This window comes from Giraffa tippelskirchi, chromosome 7, assembly GCF_054371585.1.
Source record: "Giraffa tippelskirchi isolate mGirTip1 chromosome 7, T2T-mGirTip1v1.2.pri, whole genome shotgun sequence".
Classification (NCBI taxonomy): Eukaryota; Metazoa; Chordata; class Mammalia; order Artiodactyla; family Giraffidae; genus Giraffa; species Giraffa tippelskirchi.
In genome coordinates this window covers 117666124-117687459 of record NC_137281.1, presented here as the reverse complement: position 1 = coordinate 117687459, position 21336 = coordinate 117666124, and the positions used below count along the sequence as shown (strand labels likewise).

General features: G+C 37.1%; 1 protein-coding gene and 1 non-coding gene across 2 annotated transcripts in view; one reads left to right on the top strand and one right to left on the bottom strand.

Moving 5' to 3' along the window:
- The window catches only part of UNC13C (unc-13 homolog C), a 1717543-nt gene that overhangs the window by 1357400 nt on the left and 338807 nt on the right, over positions 1-21336 (top strand). The gene's annotated exons all lie outside the window — the stretch shown is intronic.
- On the bottom strand, positions 9535-9606 carry TRNAY-AUA (transfer RNA tyrosine (anticodon AUA)). Its single transcript has one exon. It is a non-coding gene; the product is annotated as a tRNA-Tyr (tRNA).

Here is a 21336-nt window from a genome sequence, read left to right as displayed (position 1 = left end):
AGAGGTTACCAGAGAGAGTGTTAAAAGCTTTCTGTGACTTCTCCCTTCAGACTACTGGGAGAAACCATTTTACTATCTCTTTGTTTGTTAACAGAAGATAAGAAATTGATTGACAGTCAAAAATTTTTATTCCTAAGGTAGTCAAGTAAGTGAATAAAGCAGGGTAAGGACTGTAAAGGAGAGGGAAAGGCACTGTTGCAAACTTGAGAGCAGGTGACTCATGGGCAAGAAACATCTCTATTGCCATGCACTCTTGTAGGTGCAAAGCAGCTAGAGCTTCGTTTTGTAGGAGAAACTGAAAATTTGAAAGTTCCAAACCAGCAAAGTGAATCAGTTATTCATATACATATATCAACACTTCTTTTCCCACATAGGTCATTATAGAGCATTAAGTAGAGTTCCCCATGTTATACAGTATATAATAAAGCTTTACTTTATAATAAATAAGGTCTTAATATCAGGTAGTCCTAGTTGTCCAACTTTTTTTTCCAAAGTTATTTTATATATTTTAGAACCTTTTAATTATTTCCATGTGTATGTTTTGATCAACGTCATTTTTTCATACAAAGGAAAGCCTGGGATGGTTTTGATTGCTTTATTCCCTTGGCTAAGATTTCCAGTATAATGCCAAGTGAAAATGATAAAAGCAGACATCCTGGCTTTGTTCCTGATATTAAAGGGAAGAGGTTCCTTTCTTGATTAACTCTGATATTAGCTGTGGGCTTGTAGATGCCACTTTTCCACTGAAGACAGCCATCTTCTACTTCCAGTAGGCTCAGTTTTGATCAGAAGTCAATACTGCATTTTGTCTAAGCTTTTACTGCATACTGAGATGCTTGTTTGATTTTAAATGTCATTTTGAAAAATATACTTGGACAATATTGTTCCATTGTCTTTGTGTTTTCATTTCTTATTTTTCATGAGAAATCTGTTGTCTTCTTTGTTCCTCTGTACATGTTACCCCCACCCCCATGATTGCTTTTAAAGTTTTGTTTTCTTTACTCACCTGTACAATTTGATTGTGGTGTGCCATGGTTTAATTTTCTTTGTGTTTCTAGTGCTTAGGGTTTATTGAGCTATTTGAGCCTATGAGTCTGAAGTTTTCTTTAAATTTGGAAAAAGTTTGGCCATTATTTCTTCAAATATTCTTTCTGCTTCTGTCTTCTGGAGGTTTCACTTACACATATGTAAAGCATCTTGAAGTTGTCCCACAGACCTTGGATGCTCTACCCACCACCCACCCCTTTCCTTTCTCTGTGTTTCCCTTTAAATTATTTCTATCGCTGTGACTTCTTCTGTAATGTCTGCTGCTGCTGCTGCTGCTAAGTCGCTTCAGTCGTGTCCGACTCTGTGCGACCCCATAGACGGCAGTCCACCAGGCTCCCCCGTCCCTGGGATTCTCCAGGCAAGAATACCGGAGTGGGTTGCCATTTCCTTCTCCAGACATGAAAGGGAAAAGTGAAAGTGAGGTTGCTCAGTCGTGTCCGACTCTTAGCGACCCCATGGACCGCAGCCTACCATGGCTAATCTACGCTTAATCCAAGCCACTGTATTTTTCATTTTAGACATTTTAGTTTCCACATCAGGAAGTTCAGATTGAGTCTCTGCATCTTCGGCAGCTCTACTTAACTGTATTAAAAATTAAGATGTTCTTGGAGGAGGTGCAGTTCGTAGGAAAATTGAAGAGCCCATGTAGGGATTTCCCAATATACCTTCTACTCCTACACATGCATAGCCTCCTTCTATTATTACCATCTCCCAACAGAGTATGGGTGTATTGTTACAACTGATAAACCTAGATCGACACAACATAATCACTCAAAATTCATAGGAGACAAAAAATTTCTCATAGTGTTTATATTCTATATATTTGGACAAATGTATAATAACATATACAAAAAAGATCTTCACTACCCAGATAATCATGATGGTGTGATCACTCACCTAGAGCCAGACATCCTGGAATGTGAAGTCAAGTGGGCCTTAGAAAGCATCACTACGAACAAAGCTAGTGCAGGTGATGGAATTCCAGTTGAGCTATTTCAAATCCTCAAAGGTGATGCTGTGAAAGTGCTGCACTCGATATGCCACCAAATTTGGAAAACTCAGCAGTGGCCACAGGACTGGAAAAGGTCAGTTTTTGTTCTAATTCCAAAGAAAGGCAATGCCAAAGAATGCTCAAACTACTGCACAATTGCACTCATCTCACATGCTAGTAAAGTAATGCTCAAAATTCTCCAAGCCAGGCTTCAGCAATACGTGAACCGTGAACTTCCAGATGTTCAAGCTGGTTTTAGAAAAGGCAGAGGAACCAGAGATCAAATTGCCAATATCTGCTGGATCATCAAAAAAGCAAGAGAGTTCCAGAAAAACATCTATTTCTGCTTTATTGACTATGCCAAAGCCTTTGTGTGGATCACAATAAACTGTGGAAAATTCTGAAAGAGATGGGAATACCAGACCATCTGACCTGTCTCTTGAGAAACTTGTATGCAGGTCAGAAAGCAACAGAACTGGACATGGAACAACAGACTGGTTCCAAATAGGAAAAGGAGTACGTCAAAGCTGTATATTGTCACCCTGCTTATTTAACTTATATGCAGAGTACATCATGAGAAACGCTGGGCTGGAAGAAACACAAGCTGGAATCACGATTGCCGGGAGAAATATCAATAACCTCAGATATGCGGATGACACCACCCTTATGGCAGAAAGTGAAGAAGAACTAAAGAGCCTCTTGATGAAGGTGAAGGAGGAGAGTTAAAAAGTTGGCTTAAAGCTCAACGTTCAGAAAACTAAGATCATGGCATCTGGTCCCATCACTCCATGGGAAATAGATGGGGAAACAGTGGAAACAGTGTCAGACTTTACTTTTTTGGGCTCCAGAATCACTGCTGATGGTGACTGCAGCCATGAAATTAAAAGATGCTTACTCCTTGGAAGGAAGGTTATGGCCAACCTAGATAGCATGTTTAAAAGCAGAGACATTACTTTGCCAACAAAAGTCCGTCTAGTCAAGGCTATGGTTTTTCAATGGTCATGTATGGATGTGAGAGTTGGACGGTGAAGAAAGCTGAGCACCACAGAATTGATGCTTTTGAACTGTGGTGTTGGAGAAGACTCTTGAGAGTCCCTTGGACTGCAAGGAGATCCAATCAGTCCATCCTAAAAGAGATCAATCCTGGGTGTTCATTGGAAGGTCTGATGTTGAAGCTGAAGCTCCAAAACTTTGGCCACCTCATGCGAAGGGTTGACTCATTGGAAAAGACTCTAATGCTGGGTAGGATTGGGGGTGGGAGGAGAAGGGGATGACAGAGGATGAGATGGTTGGATGGCATCACTGACTCGATGGACATGGGTTTGGGTAGACTCTGGGAGTTGGTGATGGACAGAGAGGCCTGGTGTGCTGCAATTCATGGGGTTGCAAAGAGTTGGACACGACTGAGTGACTGAACTGAACTGATTCATCATTATGGTATCATACACAGTATTTTCACCACCTTAAAAATCCTCTGCTCATCACCTGGTCATTACTCCTTACTCCACCAATTGTTGACAACTACTGATCTTTTACTGTCTCCAAAATTTTGCCTATTCTAGGGGGTCCTATTATTTTGAGTTATACAATATGTATCCTTTCCAGATTGACTTTTTTCCATTTAGTAATATACATTTAAGATTCTGTGTTTTTTTCATGGTTTGATAGCTCATTTCTTTTTTAGCACTGAGTAATATTTGTGTTGATGTACTTGAGTAATATTATCTTGAATTTATCCATTCACCTACTGAAGAACATCTTGGTTACTTCCAAGTTTTAACCATTATGAATAAAGCTGCTATAAATAATGCAGGTTTTTATGTGGACATAAGTTTTCCGCTCCTTAGGGTAAATGCCAAGGAGTGTGATTGCTTGATCATATGGTAAGAGTATGTTTAGTTCAGTAAGAAACTGACAAACTGTCTTCTAAAGTGGCTGTACCATTTTGCATTCTCACCAGCAGTCAGTAATAGTTCTTCTTGCTCCATATTCTCTCTAGCTTTTGACATTGCCTGCATTTTGAATTTTGGTTGTTCTGATGGGTGTGTAGTGATACTTTGTTGTTCTTTTATTAATACCGTGATTTTCATTTAAGACATACTTTATGGGATATCTTTTCATTTGCTTATTTGCCATCCTTTTTATTTTCTTTGATGAGGTATCTGTTAAGGTTTTTGGCCCATTTTTAAATCAGGTTGTTTATTATTATTGAATTTTTTTATTTCTTTGAATATTATGGATAATAGACTTTCATCACATGTGTGTCTTAAAAATACTTTCTCCCTATCTGTGGCTTGTCTTCCCATTCCTCTGATACTGTCCTTCTGTACTTAACTTTCTTATTCATGCAATAATTATGACAGTTGTTTTTCTGCCCTTAACTGCCAATTCTATCATCTGTGTCCATCCTTGGTTAGTTTTGATTGATAGATTTTTTTTTTCCTTATTTTGTGTCATGTTTTTCTGCCACTTCATGTGCCTGATGGTTTAAATTGGATAACAGACTTTGTGAATATTACCTTGTTCGTTGCTGGATACTTTTAACATCCTCTAAATGTTCCTGAGCTCTGTTCTGAGACATAGTTAAGTTACATGGAAACCCTTTAGTTCTGTAGCTCTTGCTTTTAAAATTTATTAAGTGGAAATGAAACAGCACTCAACTTCAGGCTAATTACTCCTCAATGCTGAAGAAAGACTTTTCCATATCCTCTGCCAACTGATTCATGAATGATAAACTTTTCTTATCTGTGCAGTAGACATAAGCACTACTTCTGGCCTTGGTGAGTGCTGGGCATTGTGACATCTAATCATTTTGAGGATGGCTTCTAACCTGGCCTTGGGTAGTTTTATCACATGCATGCACTTATTACTCAACTGATTGCTCAAGATGAGCCTGTAGCAGATTGGAAGTTGTTTTTTTGTTTTTGTTTTTTTCAGTTCGGTTCTCTTCTTTTTGGTAGTGTTCCCTGTGACTTCTAACTGCTTTGGTTTCCTCAGATTTTCAGCTCTGTCTTTCTAACTCAGAGTCCAGTGGACTCCACCTGGCTTTCCTCTCTTTGCACAGTCGCCTGGAAATTCCCTCAGGGAAGTAAGCTGAAGTAATGGTGAGGCTCACCTTGTTAATTTTTTTTTTTTTTTGGTCTTCTTGAAATCACTGTTGACAAATCTTCAGTATACTGAAAAACAATGTTTCGAATATTTTATTCACTTTTTGACTTTTCATGTGAGAGTGTATCTCTAGTCCCTGTTACTCCTTCTTGACTAGAACAGAAAGTCTGGAACTTTGTATGTAATTGGTTAGCAGAACAAAATAAGATAGTGTGAGAGCCAACACAGAACATGTGAAACAGGATACAACATCTGGATATGTGTGATCCATAGATTGCCAGTTGTAGTCTATGAAACAAAGCAGCAGTCCCCAACCTTTTAAATAAGGCATCCTTTAATGCTGTCGTGTTATGTCGACAGCATTAGACAGACATTACTACAGAAATGCTGTAGTTGAAATAGTCCAGTTTTCTCATCTTGCAAAGGGCCCCCTTTGACAAATCATCTGAGTAATGATACATGCATGCAATGAGAAAACTGCCCCAAATCAAGATAAATTCTACCCAAAAGAACTAGAGATGACAGTGTCCAGTGCTCATTCATGTCAGGAATAGTGTTTGTCCCCACTGGACAGGTCAGAAAACTTCATGGTTCATGGGCTGAGTATATTGAAATAGGTAGTTAAAATATGAGTTTTTGATATGCTGATTGGCAGTTTTTCATGTAATTTACTGTATGCTTGATTTTCCTTTTGATAAGAGACACCACATACTGGCAACAACAATATATGTATTTTTTAAACAGCCTTCTTTTCAAGAAAAAGGAAATTTAAATGTATTGTACCCTGCTATACATATATATATATGTATTTTGCTTATTTTCACTTTATCATCAGTATTTATGAGCTGTAAGTGAAACTATGCTCACAAATAATTTGTTTCTTTCCTTCTAGAATGTAAAATATGAATGTTTCAATTTTCAACAGTAATTAATTTTGTTGCCAGCTACCTGAATGCAGAGATTCCATTTTTATTATTGATATTCTATATCATTGGTTCTAGAAATACTATTTTGAATCTACCTGTGCATGTTTTCATTTGACCATGAAAAGGGTGTGAAAATTGCAAACTTATCTTTCTTTATAAGGGACTTTCTTTGGCAGGAGGAAATGAGTTCATGGTGAATTTATGTGCAGATTTTGAAAAATGCATACATGTCATAGATGAACTCATCCATGCCTCCCACTAACCTGACAGTTCTACCCTGTGAACTGGAGTGTAAAAATGTGTCCTGAGGTTCTGAAAATAGGATGGCTTATTAATGGTGTGACTTTAGCTTGCATTTGGGGCAATTTGTTTAAATTCTGAACTTTAGCTTTTCTAATATGAAAAACTGGGATAATACATACTTCATAGGATTGATATATTTCTTGAGATAATGTATATAGAGCTTTTGCTACCTGTTAAGCGTATTCAAAATGGCAGTTGTATTATTACAATTATTAACATTAATGATATCATATCCTTTGTGCCAAGGACTTAGAGCAAACATAGCAGTAATACTTTAATATTGAAAAAGTTCCAGTCTAAATAATGAGGCCAAGATTAGTCTGATGAACAAAGTGCTGTAGGAAAGAAGTACTGCTGAAATAAGAATTTAGGGAATTGAAATTGAGTGAAATATTGAGAGATGGTTTTATCCAACTCCTTCATTTTATTGATGAAAAAATCAAAGCTTAGGCAGGTTATAGTACAGTCAAGTTTACAAAGGAGCCCCCTATTGTGAAATCAAAAATAAGATACAAGTAGAAGTACAGAGATCTGTTTTTACCCACATTCAAATTCTTCCTTTGGGAAAAAATGCAGTTGACCTGAACCAACAAGGCAGTCACAAGCTGGTAGGACAAAAATGCAAATGAAGTAATTTTTCAATTTTTTTTGCTTGAAAGCTTAATTGTTCTCCCACTAATGGCACTTTAATGTCTTCAAAAGATTAATGCTAAGTGATTTCAATTTTAATTTTCCCTCTCTTCAGTTCAATCGCTCAGTCATGTCCAACTCTTTGCGACCCCATGAACTGCAGCACGCCAGGCCTCTCTGTCCATCACCAACTCCCAGAGTCTACCCAAACCCATGTCCATCGGTTAAAAAGAGAAGTTGGAAATTTTAATCTTCAAAAGACTATGAATGTATGATTCTAGAATGGGGCACTCTGGAGAGTGTTTACAGAGAACAGAGGCATGACCAGTTAAGCCCTTGCAGAAATGTGGGCTAGTAGGGGTTGTAAACATGTAATTTTTAAAATATCACATGAGAGTTAATTAAGCTAATATACGTAAAAATGCTTTGAAAATGATAATGTTATGTAAATCTAAGGTGCTCATTATCTTTGCCCTTGGATCCTAGTATTTTATGTGTTTGATCATTACATAATTAATTATGACATTTTATTTTATTTTCCTGTGCTACAGTTAATGAAATGTTTATGCTTATCATACACATTCCCTCAAGAGGAAAAGGAGTCAGTCTCTCCAGTGGATTCTAGAGAGAAAATGGCAGTATTGTCTACCCCTTTGAATAAGAAATTTTGTGGTGAGGAGACTTAGATTTTATGTTATATGTTGATACTGTGATTTCTAGAGAACCCTATAGTTGACCCGTGGTGCCTCATTTTTGCTAACATAGGAAATGAAAACAAAATGTCATGCTGACTACCTCTTGGAGGAACAGTAGCAGGCATGTATTAGCTATCTTGTTTTGACTGGTATTAACCATTAGAGTAAAGAGTTAATTTTAAAAAGAGTCTAGTCAATGCAATGCCCGTGGTAGGAGTGTGGACCTGCCCTCATTTATTCATGGTAGTGTTGAATAGACATGGCAGTGGTGTTTAAACATTCTACTCATGTATTTTCTGAACAACCAGCTCCGCTTGCTTAGTGGGGTATCAGTTAAATTCTACTTCCATTTCCTTATATGCAAAGCACTGTACTGGGTCCATAGGTAGTACTGACTTGAGTAATTTCATATTATATTAAAAAAAAAAAAAACTCTCTGGACTTAAAGTTTATAAACCTAAGTTCCAGAGCCCTTCTGGATTCAGCATGCTTCTTAACCACCAGGAAATGCCTCAACCTCTTTGAATCTCAGGTTCACAGTGGGTGGTTGTTGTTCAGTTGCTCAGACATGTCTGACTCTTTATGACCCCATGGACTGTAGCACACCAGGCTTCTTTGTCCTTCACTATCTCCCAGAGTTTTTCAAACTCGTGTCCATTGAATCTGTGATGCCATCCAACCATCTCATTCTCTGTTGTCCCCTTCTCCTTCTTTTAATCTTTCCCAGCATCAGAGTCTTTTCCAGTGAGTCTGTTCTTTGCATCAGGTGGCCAAAGTATTGGTGCTCCAGCTTCAATATCAGTCCTTCCAATGAATACTCAGAGTTGATTTCCTTTAGGATGGACTGATTTGATCTCCTTGCTGTCCAATGGACTCTTCAGAGTCTTCTCCAGCACCACAGTTCAAAAGCATCAATTCTTCGGTCCTCAGCTTTCTTTATGCTCCAACTCTCACGTTCATACATGACTAGTTGGAAAAGCCATAGCTTTGACTATACAGACCTTTGTTGGCAAAATGATGTCTCTGCTTTTCAATACACTAGGTTTGTGTATTGTGTCTAGGTTTGTTCACAGTGGGCACTGAGCACAGAAAGTATTCCCCACCTTGACTCAGTAAAGTTATTGTTATGAAGTAGTATATACATAAGCTCCTTTAACCCAGAAGTATCAGAAACTCATAATGCCGTTATTTATAGAGGCATGATTGCCTTGGCCCTCAAAGCACGTGCCACCCATGTTCAATTCACAGCAACCCAGGTGGAGTGGCACACTGAGTGCCTCAGGCCCAGGACTCTCCACCACGCCGTGTGCTGTTCAGCCCAGGGCTGGGTATGAATTCAGCATTAACTAATCTCTATGGGAGATAGCATTTAAATACTACAATTAAATAAAAATGTCTTTAGAGCATGGCAGGTTCATATTTTAAAATGACAGCCTGAATGTAATCAGGGATTTGATGTATTGCCTGGATTACTAGTGCAGGCCTCTTCTGGACTCTGTGGGAAGGAAGCATTTCTGCAGTCATCTGAGCTGGCTTACAACGATGGTATCAGCATCAGGAAGTTATTTGTCAAGAAGATAGTCCCACATTTGTCCAAAGCAAGAAGGAGCTTAGTCACAATTTACGGGATTACAGATCTGTTTACTAATCATTGTCTATATTGTGGCACCATGGGGATATATAACCAATAGAAAAGAAAGAAAGAAAGTGAAGTCACTCAGTCATGTCTAACCTTTTGCGACCCCATGGACTGTAGCCTACCAGGCTCCTCTGTCCATGGAATTTTCCAGGCAAGAATACTGGAGTGGGTTGCCATTTCCTTCTCCAGGAGATCTTCCCAACCCAGGGATTGAACCTGGGTCTCCTGCATTATAGGCAGACGCTTTACCATCTGAGCCACCAGGGAAGTCCATAAAACCAATATTGCCTTTCATTTGGTAAATGTGGTTGAGCCAATACCCACCTATACACAGCAGAGCCAATAGAATAGCACCTACTTTGTGAATGATTTGTATGAGAACTTAAAGGTTTGGTAATAAGGAGAGGATCAGGTATAGAAAGAAGATAGCATGAAATTCAATGAGGTTAGAATTGGGCTTAGAGCCACCAAAAAGAATGCATTTATAGTCAACAAACTAAAATTTCAGAACAGGACAGATCCTTGGAGATACTGCTGTGATGTTCTATAGGCTAAGATACAGGGGCCATGTATTTAGTTTTATAGTGAGGATCAAATAGAATTCAGACAACATGCCCCAAATATTTAGGGAGTAGGGGATTGCAAACAGCAAGCTCAGGACAATGGGGGCTATTCTGTAGAGATCCCTCTTGGTGAGAAGAAAGGGTCTACATTTAAACTGAACCATAGAAAAGAGTTCAGGAGGAAGCAAATGTTATTATGGACACAGAGTGCCCTTGTAGGAATCCAAGGAAAGCCAAACAGTAGAACTCCAAAGGGACAGAAATTATTGTGACCTTTTCATTTCTATTTTTTCCTCTGACATTTGCCCATCTTCTGCCTGTTTTTCTCCATCTCTGTCCTTTTTTATATCATTCTGCCTCTCTCTCCCTTTCTGTCCTTATTTCCCTTTCTCTGTCTCTGTCTTGCTTTGCCCAATCTATCACTGTTCCTCCTTCTGTCCCTTTGCCCTCTCTCCCTTCTTTTCTCACTCCTCTGTACTCTCATCTCATTGCTGATCGCTACTCAGACAGTCAGTTCAGTCGTGTCCAGCTCTTTGCGACCCCATGGACTACAGCACGCCAGGATTCCCTGTCCATCACCAACTCCCGAAGCTTGTTCAAACTCATGTCCATGGGATCGGTGATGTCATCCAACCATCACATACTCTGCCATCCTCTTCTCCTCCTGCCTTCAGTCTATCACAATATCAGAGTCTTTTCCAATGAGTCAGTTTATCACATCGAGTGGCCAGAGTAGCTGAGGTTCAGCTTCAACATCAGTCCTTCCAATGAATGTTCAGAACTGATCTCCTTTAGGATTGACTGGTTTCATCTCCTTGCAGTCCAAGGGACTCTCAAAAGTCTTCTCTAACACCACAGTTCAAAGGCATCAATTCTTCAGTGTGCAGCTTTCTTTATAGTCCAACTCTCACATCCATACATGACTACTGGAAAACCATAGCTTTGACTAGAGGGAATTTGTTGGCAAAGTAATGTCTCTGTTTTTAATATACTGTCTAGGTTAGACATAGCTTGTCTTCAAAGGAGCAAGCATCTTTCAATTTCATGGCTGAAGTCACCATCTACAGTGATTTTGGAGCCCAAGAAAATAAAGTCTGTCATTCTTTCCATTGGTTCCCCATCTATTTGCCATGAAGTGATGGGACCAGATGCCATGATCTTTGTTTTTTGAATGTTGAGTTTTAAGCCAGCTTTTTCACTCTCCTGCTTCACTTTCATCAAGAGGCTCTTTGGTTTTTCTTTGCTTTCTGCCATAAGGGTGGTGTCATCTGTGTATCTAAGGTCATTGATATTCCTCCCAGCAATCTTGATTCCAGCTTGTGCTTCATCCATCCCAGCATTTCTCCTGATGTACTCTGCATATAAGTTAAATAAGTAGGGTGACAATATACAGCCTTGACCTACTCCTTTCCTGATTTGGAATCAGCCTGTCGTTCCATGTACAGTTTTAACTGTTGCTTCTTGACCTTCATACAGATTTCTCAGGAGACGGGTCTGGTATTCCCATCTCTTTAAGAATTTTCCACAGTTAGTTTTGATCCACACAGTCAAAGGCTTTGGCATAGTCAATAAAGTAGAATTAGATGTTTTTCTGGAACTCTCTTGCTTTTTCAATGATCCAATGGATGTTGGCAATTTGATATCTGGTTCCTCAGCCTTTTCTAAACCAGGCTGGAACATCTGGAAGTTCACGGTTCATGTACTATTGAAGTCTTGCTTAGAGAATTTTGAGTATTACTTTGCTAGCATGTGAGATTAGTGCAATTGTGTGGTAGTTTGAACATTCTTTGGCATAGCCCTTCTTTGGGATTGGAATGAAAACTGACGTTTTCCAAGCCTGTGGCCACTGCTGAGTTTTCCAAATTTGCTGGCATATTGAGTGCAGCACTTTAACAGCATCAGCTTTTAGGATTTGAAATAGCTCAACTGGAATTCCGTCACCTCCACTAGCTTTGTTTGTAGTGATGCTTCCTAAGGCCTACTTGACTCGCACTCCTGGATGTCTGGCTCTAGGTGAGTGATCACGCCATTGTGGTTATCTGGGTCATTAAGATCTTTTTGTATAGTTCTTCTGTGTATTCTTGAAGTTATAAGTAGTAGAGCCAAAAGCAGAGATTCTACCTTCTTTCCCCCCTGATTGCTTGACTGTCTTACTCAGGCCTTCTGGAAGATCTATTTGGTACATAATAATGTTATAAATTTTTCATAGCTTCTCATTGATTTCTGTATAAAAAGTCATTACTCAAAATTAAACGAATGTTCCATCTTAGCAAGTCTACTTGCAGTGACAGGTTTCCTTGTTAGTTATACTACACTTTAGAGCACTTTTGATAAAGTCTTTAATGACTTTCATGCCTGTTTTATATAAATGTTAGTGTTGTTTTCCAACCTAAGTTTTTTGATGGTGAGGACCTCCTAAAATAATGTTGAGTGTACAGTAACCCTAAAAATCTGCTTAATGGTTATTTCAAATGATAACTTCTAAAATGAATTTCTTACCAGTGAGTGTGACTATAAATGTTTATAACATGTCTTTAAATATTTATAGACATAATTGTTTATTTGCACTATTGTTTCACCCTTATTTTTCCCTCCTTACTCTCCCTTCAATATTAATTTTCCCAAGAAATTCCAAAGGTATGTCTGTCTTCTCTGTGTCAGCAACTTGAGCATTATTTGTTGAATTCAGGTATTTGCTTTTATTTTAGCATCACCAGTATGTGTTTTCCTTTCAAAGGAACCCTTGCCAATGCATCTTGTCTTCATGATGTGTTTTTTACTTTCAGTTTTATGTCTCTACCTAGTAACTTTTGATTAGAGTTGGATTTGAAGGGATAGGAAAGGGGACAAAATGTATTTTAACTTATTTAAAGCTTTGAAATAAGCAGTAGAATAATATTTTGAGCTTTCACTATGACCCAGTTTTGACAGAGATAAGGGTAAAATTAAGAAAACACAGGATGGAAAATTGCCACTAACTCTGAGGGAACATTTAGCATGTCTTCTTATTAGAAGATGATATATAATACCCTTTTTGATATTATATATTTGTTATTTTATGAAACCTTAACTATTATAAAATAATTAAATTCATGTGTTGGGATAATTCCATCAAAAATGAGACACTATATATTTTTTCTTAATATATATGTTTTATTGAAGTATAGTTGACTTACAGTGTTTCAGATGCACAGCAAGGTGATTCAGCTGTATATACACACATGTTATTTTTGAAATTATTTTCTATTAAATGTTATTAAAAGATATTGAATATATTGCAGTGTGCTATACAGTAAACCTTTGTTGCTTGTTGCATATATATTTTTAATTAAAAATCTAGCATTATATTCATACTAAGTCAAACAAGTGAAATAAAAATGTCAAATATTTTAGTTAGGCAAAAATTCATAAGTTTTCTAAAATATATATATTATACATATTTATATATAAGTATACTAAAGCTTTTCTACTACTCTTGATAAAGGCTTAAGAAATAATATTAAAAAAGATGGAGAAAGTAGTAAACATAAACCTAATTAAATGGGGTCACTGAATATGAAATAGAAAAAGTGAAACAAACTAGATAAAAGTAAAAGATCATTGCTTATTCCAGTTGTTTTTAAAGATAGCTGCTCATTAGAAACATATTTGGGACTCTGGAGAAAAAAGAAATACTCGGGCATTTGTATTTTTCAAAACATTTCAGCATAATTCTGATATGCATCTGGATTTTAAAAAGTGATTACAGGTTTTTCTATTGTAGTTTGGTGATATAGAGTTCTCTTATTTTTCTGTTGACCAATCATGATACAGTGGTATCAAGTGGGTAATAGTTACATAATCACAATAGTGAAAGATGTTTATCAGTTTTCACAATCAGTAGGCAGACAGAAAATAAAAAGTAATTAAAATTGCAAGCCATAATGGGAACATGATTGCCCTAACAGTGTAGACTACATACAATTTGGTGGGTCAAGCAGAGTTATGTGGAAATTGGAAGTGCCTGCATTGCACATGTTGTCATCTGCCTAGCTAGTTTGTGTCTTTTAGTTGGTTCATTTAATCCTATTGAGTTCAGTTCAGTTCAGTCGCTCAGTCATGTCCGACTCTTTGCGACCCCATGAATCGCAGCATGCCAGGCCTCCCTGTCCATCACCAACTCCCTGAGTTTACCCAAACCCATGTCCATCGAGTCAGTGATGCCATCCGACCATCTCATCCTCTGTCATCCCCTTCTCCTCCTGCTCCCAATCCTACCCAGCATTAGGGTCTTTTCCAATGAGTCAACTCTTCGCATGAGGTGGCCAAAGTATTGGAGTTTCATCTTCAACATCAGTCCTTCCAATGAACACCCAGGACTGATCTGCTTTAGGATGGACTGGTTGGATCTTCTTGCAGTCCAAGGGATTCTCAAGAGTCTTCTCCAACACCACAGTTCAGAAGCATCAATTCTTCGGTGTTCAGCTTTCTTCACCGTCCAACTCTCACATCCATACATGATTACTGGAAAAACCATAGCCTTGACTAGATGGACGTTTGTTGGCAAAGTAATGTCTCTGCTTTTAAATATGCTATCTAGGTTGGTCATAACCTTCCTTCCAAGGAGTAAGCGTCTTTTAATTTAATTGCTGCAGTCACCATCTGCAGTGATTTTGGAGCCCAAAAATATAAAGTCTGACACTGTTTCCACTGTTTCCCCATCTATTTCCCATGAAGTGATGGGACCAGATGCCATGATCTTAGTTTTCTGAACGTTGAGCTTTAAGGCAACTTTTTCCCTCTCCTCTTTCACTTTCATCAAGAGGCTCTTTAGTTCTTCTTCGTTTTCTGCCATAAGGGTGGTGTCATCTGCATATCTGAGGTTATTGATATTTCTCCCGGCAATCTTGATTCCAGCTTGTGTTTCTTCCAGCCCAGCGTTTCTCATGATGTACTCTGCATATAAGTTAAATAAGCAGGGTGACAATATACAGCCTTGACGTACTCCTTTTCCTATTTGGAACCAGTCTGTTGTTCCATGTCCAGTTCTAACTCTTGCTTCCTGACCTGCATACAGGTTTCTCAAGAGACAGGTCAGGTGGTCTGGTATTCCTATCTCTTTCAGAATTTTCCACAGTTTATTGTGATCCACACAGTCAAAGGCTTTGGCATAGTCAACAAAACAGAAATAGATGTTTTTCTGGAACTCTCTTGCTTTTTCAATGATCCATCGGATATTGATCTCTGGTTCCTCTGCCTTTTCTAAAACCAGCTTGAACATCTGATAGTTCACGGTTCACATATTGCTGAATCCTGGCTTGGAAAATTTTGAGCATTACTTTACTAGCGTGTGAGATGAGTGCAATTGTGCAGTAGTTCGAGCATTCTTTGGCATTGCCTTTCTTTGGGATTGGAATGAAAACTGACCTTTTCCAGTCCTGTGGCCACTGCTGAATTCTCCAGATTTGCTTACCATTTTCTTAATTGTTTTAGGTTTATTTTCTGTAGACCTTTTCCTTCCCTTATGTTTCCTGCCTTGAGAAGTTCCTTTAGCATTTGTTGTAAAGCTGGTTTGGTAGTGCTGAATGCTCCTAAATTTTGCTTATCTGAAAAGCTTTTGCTTTCTCCATAATTTCTGAATGAGAGTCTTGCCGGGTAGAGTATTCTTGGTTGTAGGTTCTTCCCTTTCACCACTTTACATATATCATGCCATTCCCTTCTGGCTTGTAGAGTATCTGTTGCCAAATCAGCTGATAGCCTGATGGGAGTTCCCTTGAATGTTACTTGTCATTTTTCCCTTGTTGCTTTCAATATTTTATCCCTGCCTTTAATTTTGTCAGTTTGATTACTCTGTGTCTTGGGGCATTCCTTCTCGGGTTTATCCTTCCTGGGACTCTGTCCTTCCTGGACTTGGTTGACTATTTCCTTTCCCATGTTAAGGAAGTTTTCAGCTACTATCTCTTCAAATATTTTCTCTAGGATCAATGTCATTCTCCAGTGACTTCAATTTAGTAAATCTTGAATATCTTTGTTGTTTAGTGCTTTTCTTTATTTGCCTTCTCATACCACCATCTAATTTCTTCAGTATTTTGATTAATGATCAGACTAAGTTTTATAAATGCACTCATTTTTTAATCTCATAGAATTTCTTGTACTTTCCAAGTACAAAGTGGATTTTCAATTAGGACATAAACAAGATTTTGTTATATGGAGCTAGTTAAGGCTAGGTCAAACCACATGAAATTGCTGATAATTTTTTTGACCTATAAAAATTATAATTTCATATGGTTTAGCTTACAGTAATATCTTCTTTTGAAATCAATTCTCTCTGAATAGTCAGTTATACATTTATATCATCTGGAGTATAGTGTTTTTTGTACTTTTTTTTTTACTTAAGCTATGTTTGTAGTTGATTGGTTTCCCAGGTGACCCAGTGGTAAAGAATCTGCCTGCCAATGCGGGAGACTCAGGAGACATGGGTTCAATCCCTGGGTCAGGGAGACCCACCTGGAGAAGGAAATGGCAATCCACTCCAATATTCTTGCCTGGAAAATTCCATGGACAGAGGCACCTGGCGAGCCACAGTCCATTGGGTCACAAAGAGTCAGACATGACTGAGCATGAGCAGGCATGTGCATGCACACACACATAGTTGATTAAATTGGATCCTTTCGAAAGTCTGAAAATATTCAAATGGATGTTTTATAATGTAAATTTTTGGCTACATGTTCATAGTTAACTAGATCCAAATCTAATTTTCAAGACATTTGAGTTTATATTTTAATGATGAAAAGTTGTTACTATGAGGACCAAAGTCAAAATAACACAGGTGCTGTTGAGTGGCTTCAGCAATGTGGTATTTCTTTTCTTTTTCAATTGCATCTCTTTGTGTTTTCCATAACATCCAACAAAAGAATCCAGAGAGGTCTGACATATACCCAACATTACTATTTATGAGTTTTTAAGCTCAATTGTTGTATTCCCGATAATTGGTTGAGCTTAGATTTAAGTGGAAAAGTTAATTGGAAGGCAGCCTTTCCTAAATTTCTTTTTTTTAAGCAATGCTTTGGTCATTTGTGCAGAAGTCTTCCACAAGCCTGTGCACTGTCGCTGTGTTGCTGATGTTTGGATTGAGAGTTAATAGTATTTACCTTTATGATCATTGCTTTTGCTTCAAGTGTGGTATTCAGATAAGGTCTGATCAGGCAGTTGGTATAACTTCAGTTTGCTGCTGACGTTCCAATTTGCTTCCGAGTTCCTCTAGAGAATAGCAGTTGTTCTTTTCTAGCAAAGAGTGAAGGGGAGAATTTAAAAGAAAGGTTACTTAAGTGCCTATAAAAATTCATGCTGACTGATTCTGTTCTCTTGCCAGGGACAAATTCTGGCTATTTATTTTAACCCTTTGCCTCTGGCAAGAAATAATCATAAGCTCTTTAGAGGTCTCTTTGGAGGAGGGAATTTTTCATTAGTTTTTTTTTTTTTTCCTCCTTTTCAATTGAACTGGTGTGGGAAAGAGGAAAATATTGCACACATATTGTATACACATATGTCATTCATATATAAAAGATGTGCTTCCTAAAATCACTATAATATGAGAAAGTATATTTAAATTTTCTGATTAGCAAAGATTGAAAAGTAATAGTACTCAATACTAATGAATGTATAGAGAAATAGGTATAAGTGTAAGCACATATATGCTTTCTGCAGAATAGTTTAGTAATGTGTGTATATGTTAGTTGCTCAGTCATGTCCAACTCTTTGAAACCACATGGACTTATACTCACACTCATTTATGTTTCTCCTATTTTTTGAGACAGTAATTTGATCCTTCAGTTTTCTACATATGTCGTTGCTTTTTTAAAAAATTATATTTGGCATATAACACTGTGTAAATTTAAGGAACAGCAGGTTGATTTGACACATGTATACTATAATATGGTTGCCATTGTAGCATTAACTAACTCCTCTATCACATATCATGATTGTCATTACCTTTTTGTCATGGGTATAATTAAGATCTAGTCTCTTAACAGATTTGATGATTATAATATCATTGGCTGTATTCATTATACTGTGCATTAGATCTTTAGGACTCATTTAGCTACTATTTTGTACTCTTAAATATCATCTCTCCTATTTCCCCATCTTCTAGGTCCCTGGTAAGCACTATGTTGTTCTTTCTAGTTTTCTAGATTTCACATATAAGTGGTATTATATAGACCTTCCTGTTTTCTGATCTCTCTCCCTAAGTGGTCTCTCTTTTCACAGCAAAATTGACATGAAGAATTTTTCTAAACAAGAAAATTTCTTACTTTTATTACTTTAACATAATTAATATTTTATCATCTTTAATGTCAAATAATACTTAAAACAGCTATTAAAATAAGTTTATCTGCAACATTAGTACCTGTGAAGGAAACATTAGATATAAAAAGAGAACAAAGAGCTTTGAGGTATTAATGATCCAATTGTAGAGCTGTAAGGTGGGGCAGGAAAATTGGTGTATCATATAAGATTGGTGTATCTTTGTCCTTTGGTTCTCTGATCTATTACAGTACTAGAATAGATCTATAACATCTGATTACTGCATAGAAAACCATCAGAAAAACTTAAACAAACGGGACATGTTGAGGACTGTTTTTTTTTCTTTTTTTTGTCAATTCAAATTCCCATAATTAAATGTCCTTGATAAATGTAGTAGGAAAAGTCACTGTGCACTGGCACTGGTTTTGAACTTAGAGTTTGTCTATCTGCTCTAATACAATTGAAAGATAATAGGGTTAGGGCTCTTGATTCAATAACAGAGCACCTATACTGTGATGGAAATGGGTTACATAATTCATAATAAATCATTGAGAGGAAATGTGTGCATCAAGTGTCTCACATATTTCCATTTGGTGGGTCAGAGTTTAAGGAATTAAGCTGTAACTAGAGAATTTAATTACTGTTTGAAAGGCTGCTGCTGCTTTGCCTCTGAATGGCTCTTGCAAGTTTCTGGCTGATGACTTTTTCAATCAATTCCCTGCCTTCCAGCTTGAGTTGAAAGAGATTATTTATAATTATTAGATATTTTAAAATACAATTTTGTTGATTATAACAGAAAAAGATAAAAACTAAAAAAAATTTTCACTAATCTTGCCACCTATATTTTGAATACAACCTTACAGATTGTTTCAATGCATATATATGTGTATATATGTATATAAACTCACATTTATATATACATTCAATATCTTATCTTATGTGTCTGTTAACAAAATCTGATACAATGATATTTAAAATATTATAGAAATTTCATTTACTATACTTGAAATATATAGCTAGAATTTTACAGATTCTTAATAGAAGGCAATGGCACCCCACTCCAGTACTCTTGCCTGGAGAATCCCATGGATGGAGGAGCCTGGTAGGCTGCAGTCCGTGGGGTCGCTCTGAGTCAGACACGACTGAGCGACTTCACTTTCACTTTTCACTTTCATGCATTGGAGAAGGAAATGGCAACCCACTCCAGTGTTCTTGCCTGGAGAATCCCAGGGACGGGGGAGCCTGGTGGGCTGCCGTCTATGGGGTCGCACAGAGTCGGACACGACTGAAGCGAATTAGCAGCAGCAGCAATATGATTTTAATTGCAACTTCATTTACTATTGGTTTTTTTCTTGGTATAGTTCCTGTGTGAGATTATTTTAGTTGCTTCATTGTAACTAGTTCAACTATAGATACAGTTCTCATTTTGAATGACTCTTTGCTCATATACTAGTTTCATAATGACTTCCCATCAGAGGATGACTGAGCAAGAGCTTGTTGTTCTGTTGAAATCAGGCTTTATTGGCTTTATGAAATTCATGAGTATCTCTTTAGGCAAAACAGTCCTTCTCAGAATAGGTTAAACTTCAATAACTTGGATTTGGGGTTTATTTTTGTTTTTTTTTGTTTGTTTGTTTTTTGTCTGTTTTGCCTTAATTATAGGAGATATGTATTTGGACTATATCCAGGAAACAATCTAAAAAAAAAATTGCAGTGAGACCATTTGAAAATTTGGTATAAGTAATTATAAAGAAATTAGCCTTTTGGATGGCTGCCAAAAGAAAATTGGCCAAATAGTGATTGGCTGTGCAGACATTAGGGTACCTGCAAATTGAAAACAGAAATAAAGACAAAACAGAAAATAAACACACATAATAATCCTGAGTTCCAAAGAGTGAAATGCTTTGCTTTAATTTGGGAAAGAAGAAAATAATTTATTCCCATGGAAACAAAGCCATTCCTGTCTTTAATAATGGAAAAAACATAAAATTGGTCATATTAAGATGCACATTGTTTTTAGTTAAGAAAAAAGTACAGTGCAAATTGTCCTAACAGTACTTACTTTATTTACAAAGAGTTTGTGCAGCAAAATATCTTATTCTCCTCTTATAGGAAGGCCAAATCACAAGCTGGTGAACTAAAACAGGAATCTTTGTCAGCTAATTAATCAGGGTGGAAATGATCTAATAGAGTAAGATTTAATGGGAGTTATGTTGGATAGATTTTTCTCTTGTGTGTAAAAAATCTTTCTGTCAGATTTTCCTATATGAGCATACTAAATAATAAACCTTTGTATTTTCATAAAAGTCAAAGTTTGTGAAACACATGCTAAATAGTTAAGGAATGACATAAAACACAGCAAGTATAAAAATAGTAAGAGTTAATAAGTTAAACATTTTAAACCATTTTGTATATAATCAAACAAAATGAACTTGGTAGATTTTTAAATTATTTTCCCACTGACTCAGTTAGAATTTTATTAAACTTCTTATTAAGCCATGATTGTCGCTTAGTCAAAAAGATTTATTCCATTCAACAAAAATTTCAGGTATAGGCGTTTGAGGGCTAGTATGGAGAAGGAAATAGCAACCCTTTCCAGTATTGCCTGAGATATCTCATGGACAGAGGAGCCTGGTGGGCTACAGTCCATGGGGTCACAAAGAGCCAGACACAACTGAGCAACCAAACAACAGTGGTAACTCTATTATCCCTTCAAAGTGAAAAGCTTAATCTATGTTCCTCATTTATCATCTTCTGTGGAAGATGTTCTACATCCATGTTCCAGAGGAATAAAAGAAGAAAATAGAAGAGACAGAGCTAGAGACTTCTGCTTATATCTCATTGTAGAACTATGTCAAGTGGTCATCTCTAGTTTCAAGGGAGACTGAGATGTTGCACAGAAACAAGAAAGGGAAGGAGGGCTTGAAAAATTATTGGCTGAATGAACTTGGTATCTGTCACCTTCCACCTCTTTGAGCATTCAATATTTATTCACGGTATTTCCATCTCTGTATGTACTTTAAACATAATGAATTCATCTTCTGTCTTCCAAGTTAGGTAGTCCCCAAATTATATCCAGTTACTGGGTTTAGTATGAAGTCTAGGATCTTTGGGTAATCTCTTTATCACCTCCAGATTTGGTTCTTTGTCA